Genomic DNA, 13,923 nt, shown 5'->3' with positions numbered 1-13,923 from the left:
GAGAAGACTAGAAACAGGGCCCAGGGCACAGAGATGTGAGCAGGGCACAGTGGAAGAGCCCTGAGCAGTAAACAACACTGTGGCCTGACCACAGATGTTAAGGGGGCAAAGGAGCAAGCCCACATCATCAGTGTAGAGGTGTAACTGCACAGGGTATGGCATGCATTCCAGCAGCATCAGTGTAGTGATGTCATTGAGCAAATGGGGCAAAGAGAAGGAGCCTCAACCCATCCATGTGCTGGTGTCACTGGTGTAACTGGCCAGTGGATGTCATCTGTGCAGAGAATAGTCACCCTGCACCGTTATTTTTATAATAGAACAGGTGGTTAGAAGATGTGACCAGGACAAAGATGAGGTGTGGTCCAATGTACTTGGGCAGGAATGTGAATCTGGCAAATAGAAAGAGGTGTGAGACAACAACTAGACTAGAAATGTGGGTGGGGGAAAGAGGGTGATCCCTGATCTGTCAATGCAGTGGTGGGATGGGACATGGCATGTGAAAAGGAGGAAGAGGAGGAGTCCTACCTGAAGAGTTAAGTGGTGAAAACTCACAGGGGATGTGAAAAGATAGAACAGGAGAATCCTCACACCATTAATGTCGAGGTATAACTGGACAGAACCCATGATCGGGGCCAAGAGGAGGAACACTGCACCAGCAGCATAGTGATTACATTGCAAGGGGTGTGAGCAGGACAAAAACAGCCAAGGACAAAGCCAATGTTGTGGTGTTGCTGGTTGATGATGTGAGCAGGGTGAAGGGAGGCCTCATCTGTGCTGTGGTGTAAGTGCACGGTGGGTCTGTATGAGCAAAGGAGGGGATCCTCACAGCATTGTGACTATGGTGTGCATGAAAGAGGGAAAGAGGAGGGTCCTGCTGCAGTGCAATTGTATAATGGGATGGGATGTGGACAGGGAAAGGGGAGCAACCTGACATCAGCGTACTCCCTGAGTGGCAGGGGAAAGTTGGGAGGAAGAACAGTCCCACATCATCGGTGCAGTTGTGCAAGTGAACAGAGCAAAGAGGAAGACCCTCACACCAGCACTGGGCTTAGCCTCAGGATGAGAACAGGGCAGAGATGAGTACATCTGTACTATTGCTTCAATGGTGTCACCAGACCGGTATGACCAGCATAAAGAGGGTGAGGCCTGATCTATCGATGCCTGGTGCACCTGAATGGGGGGCTAAAAGACCGGAGGGGAGGGCCAGGGACCTGCATCATCACTGCAGCTGAGTAACTGCACAGAAGATGTGAATCAGGCAGATAGGAGGAGAGCAACTTGGGAGAGGATGTGAACACACAAAGAGGAGGAGCCCTGAAGCTTCATGGCAGGGGTCTAACTTGGTGGGGGTTATCTACAGGGCAAATGGGAGGCGCTCCTCAACATCAGTTCAGTGGAACAGTGGGCTGGATATGAAAACAGGCATCAGTGGAGTGGAACAGCTGGGGAAAAGTTGTGAAAGGGGCAAAGAAGGGGAAGGCCAGCTCTATAAATTCAGAGGTGTAACCGAACAGGGAATGTGAAAAAGCAAAGAATAAGAACCCCACACTGTCGGTGGAGTGGTATACCTGGATAGGGATGTGAACAGGGCGAGGAGGAGGAACCCTGGCCTTCATTGCCTCCAGCGGTGGATCTGGATAGCAGTGTGAATGGGGCAGAGAGGAGGACCCACTCACCCTAGGTACAGTGGTGTAACTGGGAAAAGAGTGAGACCCAGTCAGAGAAGCTCCACACCATGCGTGTAGTGGAGTTAATGGGATAGGGGACATGAAAACAGAGTCAGTCTAGTGATGTAACTAGACCGCAGATGTGAACAAGACCAGAGAAACTCCAGACCATCAGTGTAGTGTTATAACTGGAAAGGGGATGTGAACAGGGCCCCCAACACCATCTGTGCAGCCATGTTTTTAAGAAGAAGGAAAAGAGCAAAGAGAAGGGAGTCCACCCCCTCACTATCGTGGTTATTTGGGCAAGGGATGTGAATGCGGCCAAGAGAAGGATCCTCATACCATCAGCACAGGGATTACCCGGAAAGTGGATCTGAACGCAGCAAATGGGGAGATCCCCCTCTCAGTTCAGTTATGTAACCGGACGGGGTGTGCAGGTAGGGTGGAGAGAGGAGCACTGCACGGTCGATACACTGGGTACCTGGGCAGAGGTGGTGAAGAGGGCAAACAGAAAGAGCCTGGCTCCATCACTGCAGTGGAGTAACTGGAAAAGGCCAAGGAAAAGCATCCCCACTCCCATCACTGTAGTGGTGTAAGTGGGCAGGTTGTGTGAATGAGGAGTAGAAAAGGTGTCCTGCACTGTCATAATAGTCCTGCAACTGAACACAGGCTGTAATGAGAGAAAAGAGGAGCATTTCTAAATAATCAGTGTCAAGCTATAACTGGCATAGGGATTTGAAAAGGATAAAAAAACATATCCCCACGTCATCAGAGCAGTGGTCTATATGGAAGGGGATTAGAACGATGCAAAGAGGAGAATTCCAGCATCATTGGTGCCTTGATGGAAGGAGACTGGGGAAGTGAACAAGGCAAAAAGAAGCATCCCCAAAGCATTGTTGTGCTGGTGAGCTGAGAAAGGGACACGACCTGTGCAGAATGGAGGAGCCCTGCATCATCAGTGCAGGGTGTAAGTGCACGGTGGAATGAAAAGCTGAGAACAGAAAGAGCCCTACACCATCAGTGCAGCGGTTACCTGGACAGGAACATGAACAAGGCAGCAGGGAAGAGCTCTAGCGCCCTCATTAGTGCTGACCTGAAGGAGGTTATGAATGAATGAAAATTGCAGCCCCATATCATTAGGACAGTGGCATAAGTGGATGGCAATGTTAAAGCAACACACGGAAGGAGCCCTGTATCATCAGGGCATCGATGGACTTGTGCGTAATGTGAACAGAGCGAGGAGAGGAGTCCCCACCGTGATGCAACTAGGTGGGGTAGAACAAGGCAAAGAGATGCAGCCTTGCATAATCAAGGCAGTGGAGGACTTGGCAGGAGACATGAAGGGACGAAGAAGAAGAAACCTGCGCCGTCAGTATAGCAGTGTGTCTGGTATAGGATATCGGTTGGGAAAAGAGGAGGGCCTCGCACCATCAGTGAGGAGCTGTTACTAGGCAAAAGTGAATGAAGCCTAGGGAGGAGCCTCCCATGATTCGCAGGGGAAGAAGTGCAGGGACGATCGTAACTGGCAGAAAAGAGCCCTGTACCATCAGTGTGGGGGTGTAACTGGATAAGGCTTATGTGTGAGGCCAAGAAAAGAACCTTACAACATCAGTGCAGTTGGAGGCCCTAAATGTTGGATTGTGAACAGTTCATAGAGCATTGACCTCCATGCTATGTTGTATCTGGGTAGAGGAAGTGAACTGGATAAAAAAAAGCATCCCCACATTATCAGTGCAGTAGTGTGACAGGAAAAGGGACATGGGTGGTGCAAGAAAGAATAGCCTACATCATCAACGCGGTGGTTTAAGTGGACAGGAGATGTGAAAGGGGCAGAGAAGAGGAGGAATCCCAAATTGTCAGCGTTGTAGCGTAATTGCATAGATTGTGAAGAAGCAAAGAAGAGGATCCCACAGCATCATTTCAGTGTTGTAACTGAACAGGAGATTTGAACGGGCCAGGGAGGAGTTCCCCACATCATTTATGCATTGCTGTAATTGGCCAAGGGATGCAAATTGGCAAAGAGGGAGAATGTACCACAAGTGCTACTGGACGTGGGATATAAACAGGGCAGAGGGGAGCATCCCCACACCATCAGGGTGATCATATAACTTGGAAAGGATAAATGTGCAGGGAAGAGCAGCCACATCATTACTGTGGGTGTTTACCCAAGAACTGGGGATGTGATCGGGGCAAAGAGGAGGAACCCCTCGCCATCAGTTTGGTTGTTACCAGGACCGTGTGAACCAACCCAGCAGGAAGAGACTTGCAGTGTCAGTTAGTGGCGTGACTGGATATGGTATTTGATCTGTGCAAAAGAGTATCCCTATGCCATCAGTGAGGTGGTTTAATTAGAGAAGAGATGTGAATGGTGTAAAAAGAGGAAGGATGCACCATAAGAACATTGGTTTCTTTGGTAGGGGAAGTGAACAGGAGAAAGAAAAGAATCCCAATGCTATTCTTCCATCCCTACACTCTCAGTAGTGTTAAGTGAAAAGGTACCATGAATGGTGCAGAGATGAATGACCTGCATCATCAGTGTTTTGAAAGTTTGCAGGGGATGTGAAAGAGGCATCCCACATTATCCTCTTCACCCTCAGTACCATGGTAGGAATGGGCATGGCATGTAGCTGAGGCAATGAGGAGGGGTACCATACATCAGCCCAGTCCTTCCCTGGGCAGAGCTTGAATATAGAGCCAGCAAGAGTCCTGTACCATCCGTGCAGCAGTGCATGCCTGGCATGTGAAGAGCTCAAGGGCAAGCATCCCTGCGCCAGCAGGATGGTATGGCAAGTGGAAAGGAGAAGTAAACTGCACAAGCAAGAGCAACCCCACATCACCAGTTCTGTTGTTAGGGGTATAAAAGGAGCAAAGACAAAACCCACACATTACCCAGTGGAGTATAGGCAAGTTGAACAGGACCAAGAGTTGGCGTCCTTCCCTTTCAGTGCATTGGTGTAACTGGAGAGGTGATGTGAATTTGGTAAAGGAAGGAATCCTACCCCAGCAGTGCAGTACTGGATAGTTGATATGAACTGGGCAAATAATAGGAACCCCAAAACATGAGTCTATAGATGTAACCACACAGGGTGTAAAAAGGACAGTTAGGAGCATCCTCAAACCACAAGTGTCGTGCTGTAACAGAGGTGGATTATGAACTGCACGGAAGAGCTGCCCTATGTCATCTGTTGTGGTTGTGTATGTGGAGAGGGAATGTGTAAAGGGCAAAGAGGAAAAAACTGCATCAATATGGCCATGTATACCTGGGAGTGGAGTGGGAGTGGGACAAAGAGTAAGATGCTTTTATCACCGCTACAGTGGTACAAATAGAAAGTTGATGAGGACAGGGCAAAGAAGAACCTTCTCAAAGCATGGGTGCAGTCACGTAAGTAGATGGGGAGTGTGAACAGGGCAAAGACTAAGATCCTCATATCACCACTGCAAAGCTGCTAATGGAAACTGGGCGGAAACCGGGCAAAGAGGAACCTCTCCATACCATTGGCCCAATTATGAAAGTGGAGAGGGTGTGTGAATGGGGCAAAGAGAAAGCCCTCTGTATCAGCATCTTGATGGTGTGACTGGACGGGGGACTTCAGCAGCAGCAAGAGGATTATACATCAGCGTAAAGCTCTCATGGGACATATATGTGAATGGGATGAAGAGCAGGAGCCCTTCTTCATCACTGGAGGGGTGTGATGTGGACGTGGCAAATGGCAGGACTCCTGAACATTCAGCGAAGTAGTATTACTGGGCTGAAGGAGTGAACAGAGCAAACAGGAAGAGTGCTGATCCATCATTGGACTGGCGCCTGGACAGGGAATGTGAGCACAGCAGTCAGGAGTATTCTAACCCCAGCAGTGCAGTGGTGTTGGTAGGCAGGGTATGTGAATGGAACAGTGGTGAAATGCCAACTGGACAAAGAGCAAGAGCACCAAACCACCAGTGCAGTTGGATAATGGGACAGGGGATATGTATTGGGCCAAAAGTAATAACCCCACTCCTCAGTGCAGTGGAATAACTGGATAGGAGAGTGTGTGAATGGAGCAAATACAAAGAGCTCCAAATCTTTCATGCAGTAGTATAACTGGGAAGAGTATTTTATGGATATGAAGAGGCGGAGCCTTACAATTTCTTTAGCTGGGCAAGAGCTGCGTATAGGGCAAAGAAGATGCAATAACTGTGCAGTGTACGTGATATGGTGTGGTTTGAGAAGCTCCACATCGGTGCTCTGGAGTAAATGACAGTGTATGTGAATGGGGAAATTATTAGGAGCCCTACCATGTAAGTGCAGTGGGGTCATTGGACAGTGGATGTGAATGGGGACATTAAGAGAACACCTGCCTCATCAGTGCAGGATGGATAACTGTAGCATATGTCAATGAGGCAATTAGGAAGAGTCCTACAACCTCAGTACTGTAGAGTAATGCACAGTAGATGCGAATGGGACAATTGGGAGGAGCCCTACAATGGAGTAACTAGACAGTGTGTGTTAAAGCAGCAATCAGGTGGAGCCCTGCCCATCGCTAGTGGAGTAACTGTACAGTGTACGCACACGGGCTAGTTAGGAGTCCCACCATCTTATTGCAGGGGAGTAACTGTATAGAGGTAGTGAAAAGGACAACTGCGAGGGCTCCTGCCACTCAGCGCAATGAAATAACTAGACAGTGTTTGTGAACGGGGTAATTAGGTTGAGCCTTGCCCCATCACTGTAGTGGAGTAACTGGTAGGTGATGTAAATGGGTCATTTAGGAGGCGCCCTGCCACATCAGTGCCCCGTAGCAACTGGACAGTATATGTGAACAGGGCAGTTACTGAGAGTTCTGCTACATGGGTACACTGCTCTGTGCTCTGCTCTGATGGACTCAGCATCCCTGCGGCCGGACTCTTCGGAGGAAGCCAGGGATGGTTTTGATGCAGGCAACGCACTGCCCTCCCAAGTCAGAAGTGTAGTGCTGCTCTCCAGTGCCCCAGGGGAATTACAAGTATGCCTTCGTGATAGCATGATTTATAGTCACAGTGTCATAAAACATTTCATCTGCAATAGACTGGTCTGCGTTTTGGAGCTTGAGGTGACCTTCCAGATACTATTGAGACAGTTAATGGAAAACCAATTCTCCTGCCATCCTGCTCAGAGCCTGTCATGTATCTTGTAATATATATCACTGAACATTCTGAAAGCAGAGGTTCTAAATTTTCAGACATTGTAATTGCCCAAGATATATACTCTGATATAAATATGCACAATGGTTACATTCTAGAATATTAAACTAACATGGAAACCAAGTCAATGACCCAAATCCAGCCCAGGTTATACTGACTAAAAGTCATCGTGGATTATCTGGCAGCCTTGACAAACCGAGTTTCAGCAGAAAAGACAATGGATCACAAAGCAACCCCTGCCACAGTTGGCACCTTATTGACATTTCCGCAGCCATGGCCAGGAAATCAATGGGCTGTGAATGCTGAATTACCCTCTTACGCCTGGAAGCGATCCCTGCAGGCCAGGCTGCAGAATGTTAGCAGAATGACTTGCAGGAACACACACCATTCCTGGCTGCTTCTCCTTCTGCTCTGGGAATGGAGGGACCGCCTTGGGTTCAAGGTTGCGGACCTGACATTCCAAAACAGCACTGTGTTCACCATGGAGCCGTCTAGTTAGCCATATGTCTCTCACTACATAGCTGTGCTGTGTTTTATGTGCCAAAGTTAAAATACATTGAAGAAGATAAGCCAAATCAATTTTAACAGGTAGAAACTCTAAACTTTTAGACAGTATTTAACAGGTAGGGGTATGGTGTTCATGCAAGAAAGGAGAGGAAGTTTGGGAGATGAAGTGGGAAACCAAGTTTGAGGAGTGTAACCAGGGTTCGGCAGGGCCACCTTGCACAGTTGTGCAGTTTGTGCACTGCACAGAGTGTCCAGTCATTGTGGTGGGGACATTGAAATGTAGCCCTGATTCTCCTCTCCAACATGCAAACCCCCATGCTGCATCTGGAAAAGGGGTACTTCTTTCTGAGTCCTCTTCACACGAGGGGGAAACATTTTTCATGGGGTGGGGTAGGAGCTTTTCCAGATCATTCTTCTAGAGACAGCACCTTTTCACTCAGAGAAGCAACCTTTTTCTAATTCACCACTCCAGAGGGGAACCTTTCATTTCTTAAACACTCTTCCTGCTGGGAGGCTTCCATCTTCCCAGTGAAGCCGGCAGTCTGCTCACCCAGCCTGACAGTAGAGAATGCTTTCCGCTAATACACACAAAGATGCTATATGAGTTACTGGTAACCCAGAGTTTGTGGTGCCAAGGGGAAATTCCTGATGCAGGACAGCTAGTTCACATTGTCACGTACCATGCTGCTTCATGCACGGAGACTGTTCTGGGTTACCTAAGTGTTCTGACGCCCTCCCCTGGGCCAGCCACCCTCACCCCTTACCCCGGGGTCCAGCGACTATAGATTCAGTCCCTCACAGAGCAAGGGCCCTAAAGCACCTTCTCCAGCTCTACTGATTGGTCGGTACTTGTGCCAATATATCTGTTGTTTTATACTTATTTTATATTTTATATCTATAATACTTGTTGTTAGATAATTCTAGTAACATCCATGATCAAAGGCTCAGGAACACACTTCAACATCTGACACCCAGGAGCCTGCATCCCTGTCTCATAGGATATTTCTTAGCTGGTTGAGGTTAGTTTAGTCCAGTCTCGGAATCCGTTGAGTATCTGAATGTTCACAATCACTGTCTCTGAGAATTCCTAAGCTTCAGCATCCCTGAGAGGTGGTCACGGGGGTTGTCCGGGAGAGACACAGCCAGGCTTCTTAACCACCCTCGCTGAAGAAATGAGCCCCTCCCTGAAAGACTGTGCTGTCAGGAGCTATGGAAACAAGCAAGTCGCAGTGGAAACAAAGATACCAAAGACTGTCCTGAGCAGACATGGTGACACTTTTCCAAAAGTGCGCTACCAGCACCCAGTCCCCCTGCTGCCGTATCATGGAGGGATTCCCTCTGCTACCTGAGGACCCGATCCCTGCACTTCGCTGCTGACCGCACGGTGGTTCCCGACTGGGCTCTTTGCTTTTACGGCAACTTAGGATGATTCGGATCATTAGGAATTTGGTGTGTTGCGGTAACTCAGCTACTGGCTCCCGAGCACCCCCCTCCTCCCTTGTTGCAACATAATTCTTGGTAACTCGTATCTCATTTTATATCCTGAGGATGTGGTCTTATGTTTCACAGCGTCAGCCCCAAGAGCTGAAAACACACTCCCCCAGTGCCTATTTTAGCCAAAACCCACTGGCAGTAGGAAGACAAGGCAGAGAATTTTCCGACTCTGGCCGGAGAAACTTAGCCACAGAGACGAAGGATGGCACGGCCCTTCATCTACCCACTTGGGGGCTGTCCTCACCTGGGTCCTCCAGCCTTCGACCACCTCGCAGTGCCGCTTAGTGAGAACTGCCATTAATCTGTGCACCCAGACCATCTGAAATACCAGCCACTAACCTATGGGCTTCTGCTGAAACCTGTCCTTGCAGCCTGTGGTCACCTGCGAGAGCCAGAGGAATCATGTCCTGGGACGCAGCCCTCAGTTGTCCTTGAGAAGATGTAACTCAGAGGTGCATCCACTATGCTGACTCTCAGAATGCCCCAGTGGAATTGAGCTTTAGTAATCATCCACAGTGGTAACTTCTTAATACTGTACCTTTTGTTGGCTGTCTTCCCTTCCCTATCTTCCTGCTCCTGGGTTGCCTGAGATTACCCCCACCCCAGATGTAACTACTTGCATGTCAATGCAGTCGCAGGTCTGCTTCTAGGAAATCCAAACTCATATACAGCTTCAGTACCCATGTCTAGTGTCCAGTGATTGTCTCCACTAGTCATTAGCACCAGCATTCCACACTCTTGACATTAGGGAAGTTTCCTGGAATAAGACTGGAATCCCACGTGTCTAGGTCTTTCTCACATAGGTATATAAAATTATGCTTTTCTAAAACTATTCCTGCTCTGTGGAGCCCAGCATTTATATATTTTGCTAGGTTTGTCACGGAGGGACCACCATGTTACATGTTTACTTCCTTTGCCGACAACACAGTGCAGGGACAAGTTCATTCAAAAATGGCAGACTGCAGGAGGGACGTCCCTTATTCTGTATGCAACTTCCTGGAAGGTCCCAGCTCCGTGAAGGGGCCACACTCAATAACCCCATCAAAACCCAGGAGTGCTGGCTCATAAGTATTTCCCATCACTGAAGGAAGGTCAATCGCACTGCTTTGAGACTTCTTCAAATGACTGCTCTTTTCCAACCCACTGATGGCCATGTACAAATCCGTCAAGATGAGACAGACAGTTCTGTCTTTTCAGTGCTTTTCAGTAACACTCTTCAGGCCTGATGCACATGAAGAACTTAAACAAAAGCCAGACCAGGAAACACTACTGTATTAGAAAGAAGTTTATCTTTACACTTGTCTACAATGCCTCACAGCTCCCCTTTCATCCTCTAAGTGACTGATGTTGCTTCTTTCCCAACTCTCTGCCCCTAGAATTTAGTTCTGTTTAATGTCTGATTATAGGTACAACCAAGTCATACTACAGAGCGATTTTCAGAGACTTTGGATTTTATAAGAAGCACCACCAAAGAGGAAACCTCTGGTTTTCCAGGTAAGTTTCTTTCATTTATACATTCATTCATTAAGCATTTGTTATGTATTTACTATGTGCCAGGCACTGTTACAGGTATTGGTGATTCACAGTTTTAATGCTATTTGAAAAGTTTATGTTGCGGGTAGGGAGTTAGACATTAATAAAGAACTCAGTGCTTCCATCATAACCATTGCCTTAAATTAGAGAAGCAAAGTGAAAACATCAACAAAATGAAATCCCTTTAATGTTTTTACAGGACAAACACAATCACCATTTTCAAATATATGTTATCAGCATACACTTGGGGGGAGGCATTATTAAACCAAATTACTTTTACTAAAAAGGTTTTTAAAAAAGAAAATAGATTAAGGGGCACCTGGGTGGCTCAGTCGTTAAGCGTCTGCCTTTGACTCGGGTCATGATCCCAGGGTCCTGGGATTGAGCCCCGCATCGGGCTCTCTACTCTGCGGGAAGCATGCTTCTCCCTCTCCCGCTCCCCCTGCTTATGTTCCCTCTCTCGCTGTGTCTCTGTCTGTCAAATAAATAAATAAATAAATAACTCTTTTAAAAAAAATCAAAATAGATTAAAATTTGAATTATTAACATTTGTAGTGCTTTAAAACCATATTTATAGTAACTATTCAGACTTACTTCCTCTATTTAATTGATTTTCACATTCACCTTCAGGACTTCTGTGCACTTCAACTTCAAAGGTTTTATTTTGATTAATTTTTTGAATTTTGGTGAATATTTTCAGAGATGGTGGAATCTTCAGAGTCCATATATAATTGGAATTATTTCTGTGGCTTTCAGATATGACTTGATATAGAATTGTTAAGTCAGACACAACCTTGTCCCCTTAATATATTATATGCTGTTCCTTTTGTATCCTGTTGCTGTATGACACTCAGGAGAAGCCTGATTTTGTACTCTTGTGGAAAATTATTTTTTTTCCTGAAAACCTGCTGCATTCTTTTTCTTTGAAGTTCAGAATGTCAGCCATTCACATTCAAATATTGGACAGTTTTTGTTAATTTTGTTTGAACATGACAAGACATTTTCATATGAGGATTAACGTTTTTCTTCATCTCAAGAAAACTTTATTTTATCTAAATATTGCTTCTCTTCCATTTGTTCAGGAATTTTCTTCCAAAAATGCCAATGATCTGCATACTGAGTCTGCATTCTCTGTCTTTAATATCTGTTTTTCTTAGGCTGCTACTGTGTATCTTGTTGGGTAAAAGTGTTTATATATATTTTTTAAGATTTTATTTTTAAGTAGTCTCTACACCCAACATGGGGCTCAAACTCACAACCCCAACCGAGATCAAGAGTCACATGCTCTACCAATTGAACTAGCCGGGTTCCCCCAAAAGTCACATGCATACTATAAAGATGGACATGGTACATCACTAAGTGAAATTTCTTACCTTCCTTCATGACTCCTTTGGTTTTATCTTCAGTGAATAAATGATTTTCTCTAACCTATGACTTTTCCAAGTACAGTTTATGTCCTGGTAAATGCTGGCGTGCCAGCATGGTTAATGTAATCTTTCCCTCTTAATGCACTATCCCAGCAAAATTTGTCCATGTCCAAAAAGCAGGCAAGTTTTCCAACCTTCTTATGTCACAGAACTGGGGTGTGCCAACCAAACTTCTTTTGATATAAAATTGTAAGTTGCCTCTGATGGCAATGACCATTCATTAAAACTGCTGGGGGGATTAAATGAGTTAATACAAGTAAAATGCCTACAACAGAGCCTGATGCCTGGTCAGCACTCTGCATCCCCAGAACTGGCTTCCCCACTTTCCCACCCTGCTCCGATGGCAAACCTCATGGGGGAGCCCCTGATGACTGTGAAGCCAAGGAAATCAACAGTGCCTTCCAGCAATCATGGTTGTGGCCTGCATGGTGAGGGCCAAACCACCTGGGTCTCATCCCCACTGAATAATTTATTGGTTGTATGTCCCTGGGGAAGTTAACCTGTCTGGGCTTTTCATGGCAGGAGGTTGCAAAGTGACCTTCACCCGAAGCGGATTTCTTGTTGTCAAGTTCCTACGGTTCTGTACTTCCAGCCAGCACTCCCTGCCCCTCATTCTGCTACCTTGACCCTGCCCAGGGAGATGAGCAGTGGCTGTCACAGGCAGCACACACAAAAAAGGCCCTGTTGAAGCCATGACTACCTGGGCCAAAAATTGCATCACTTGTACTGTTGAGGTGCGCTCTTGAGCATGGTAGTCGTGTGGGTCTTGTCAGGTTTCAGGCTTTCGGGGCATCCAGGTCTGGCCGTGGTGCCAGAACCCATGGGCCATCTGCCTGCCACGGGGACACAGCAGCAGTATGCCTACCTCATCTAAGGCTTTTCAGCCATCTTTAAAAAAATTAATAGATTTTACTCTTTTGAACCGTTTGAAGTTTACAGATAAATTGAACAGAAAGTAGAGTTCCCATATACCTCCCTCACACATTCCCCAGTTTCCCTTATTATTTATATCAGGCATTAGTGTGGTACACTTGTTAAAACTGATGAGCCAATACTGATATGTTATTATTAGCTAAATCCATAATTTACATTAGGGTTCACTCTTTGTGTTGTAAATTCTGTGGATTTTGACCACAGTTTATACATTCATATATTGAAGGACATCTTGCTTACTTCCAAGACTTGACAATTAGGAATAGAGTTTCTGAATATTCATGTGCATGTTTTTGTGTAGATATACATTTTCAAATCCTTTGAATAAATACAGAGCAGTATAACTGAATCATATAATATAGTAAGAGTATGTTTATTTTTATTTTATTTAAATTCAGTTAGCCAACATATAGTACATCATTAGTTTCAGATGTAGTGTGCAGGAATCCATCAGTTGTGTATAACACCTAGTGCTAAGAGTATGTTTATTTTTGTACAAAACCACCATACTGTCTTCCAGAGTAGTTACACTATTTTTTTTTATAATCCTCTTTTTTAATTGAAGTATAGTTGACACACAGTGTTACATTGGTTTCAGGTGTACAACAGAGGGGTTCCACAACTCTATATGCTGTGGTTCACAGAGATGAAAGGTACAATATAGGGAATGGAATACAGTCAATGGTATTGTAATAGTGTTGTATGGTGACTAATGGTAGTTACACTATTTTGTATTGCCAAAGCAGTGAATGAAAGTTTCTGTTGCTAGCTTTGCGCAGTGGCAGTATCATAGCCAATGAGGTTTATCCGAGGTGTGATTATTGCTAATTGAAAGTTTCTGTTGCTCCACATCATCACCAGGATTTGGTGTTGTCAGGTTTTGAATTTTAGCCATTTTGATGAGTATGCAGTGATATTTCATTATGATTTTAGTTAGCATTCTCTTAAAGGCTAGTGATGTTGAACATCATGTCATGTGCTTTTTTGCCATCTGTGCAACCTCTGTGGTGAAATGTCTGTTCTTATCTTTTGCCCATTTAAAATTTTTATTTGTTTGTTTTCTTATTGTTGAGTTTTAAGGATTCTTCGTAAATTTTGGGTACAAGTTCTTTATCAGGTATGTGTTGTGCAAATATTTTTTCCCAGTATGTGGCTTGCCTTTCCATTCTCTTAGCAGTGGCTTTTTAAAAATTTATTTAAAACAT

At 45.6% G+C, this 13,923-nt stretch overlaps 1 pseudogene; it reads left to right on the top strand.

Moving 5' to 3' along the window:
* The first annotated feature begins 13,485 nt into the window (after nucleotides 1-13,485).
* Nucleotides 13,486-13,617, top strand: LOC114216902 (U4 spliceosomal RNA; annotated as a pseudogene).
* The last annotated feature ends 306 nt before the right edge of the window (nucleotides 13,618-13,923 follow it).

This window comes from Eumetopias jubatus, unplaced genomic scaffold (genome assembly GCF_037043125.1).
Source record: "Eumetopias jubatus isolate StellerSeaLion01/CBP00866 unplaced genomic scaffold, mEumJub1_p1.0 scaffold_11, whole genome shotgun sequence".
Classification (NCBI taxonomy): Eukaryota; Metazoa; Chordata; class Mammalia; order Carnivora; family Otariidae; genus Eumetopias; species Eumetopias jubatus.
The sequence above is the reverse complement of the archived record's forward strand: the minus strand, read 5'-3'. Positions and strand labels throughout refer to the sequence as shown.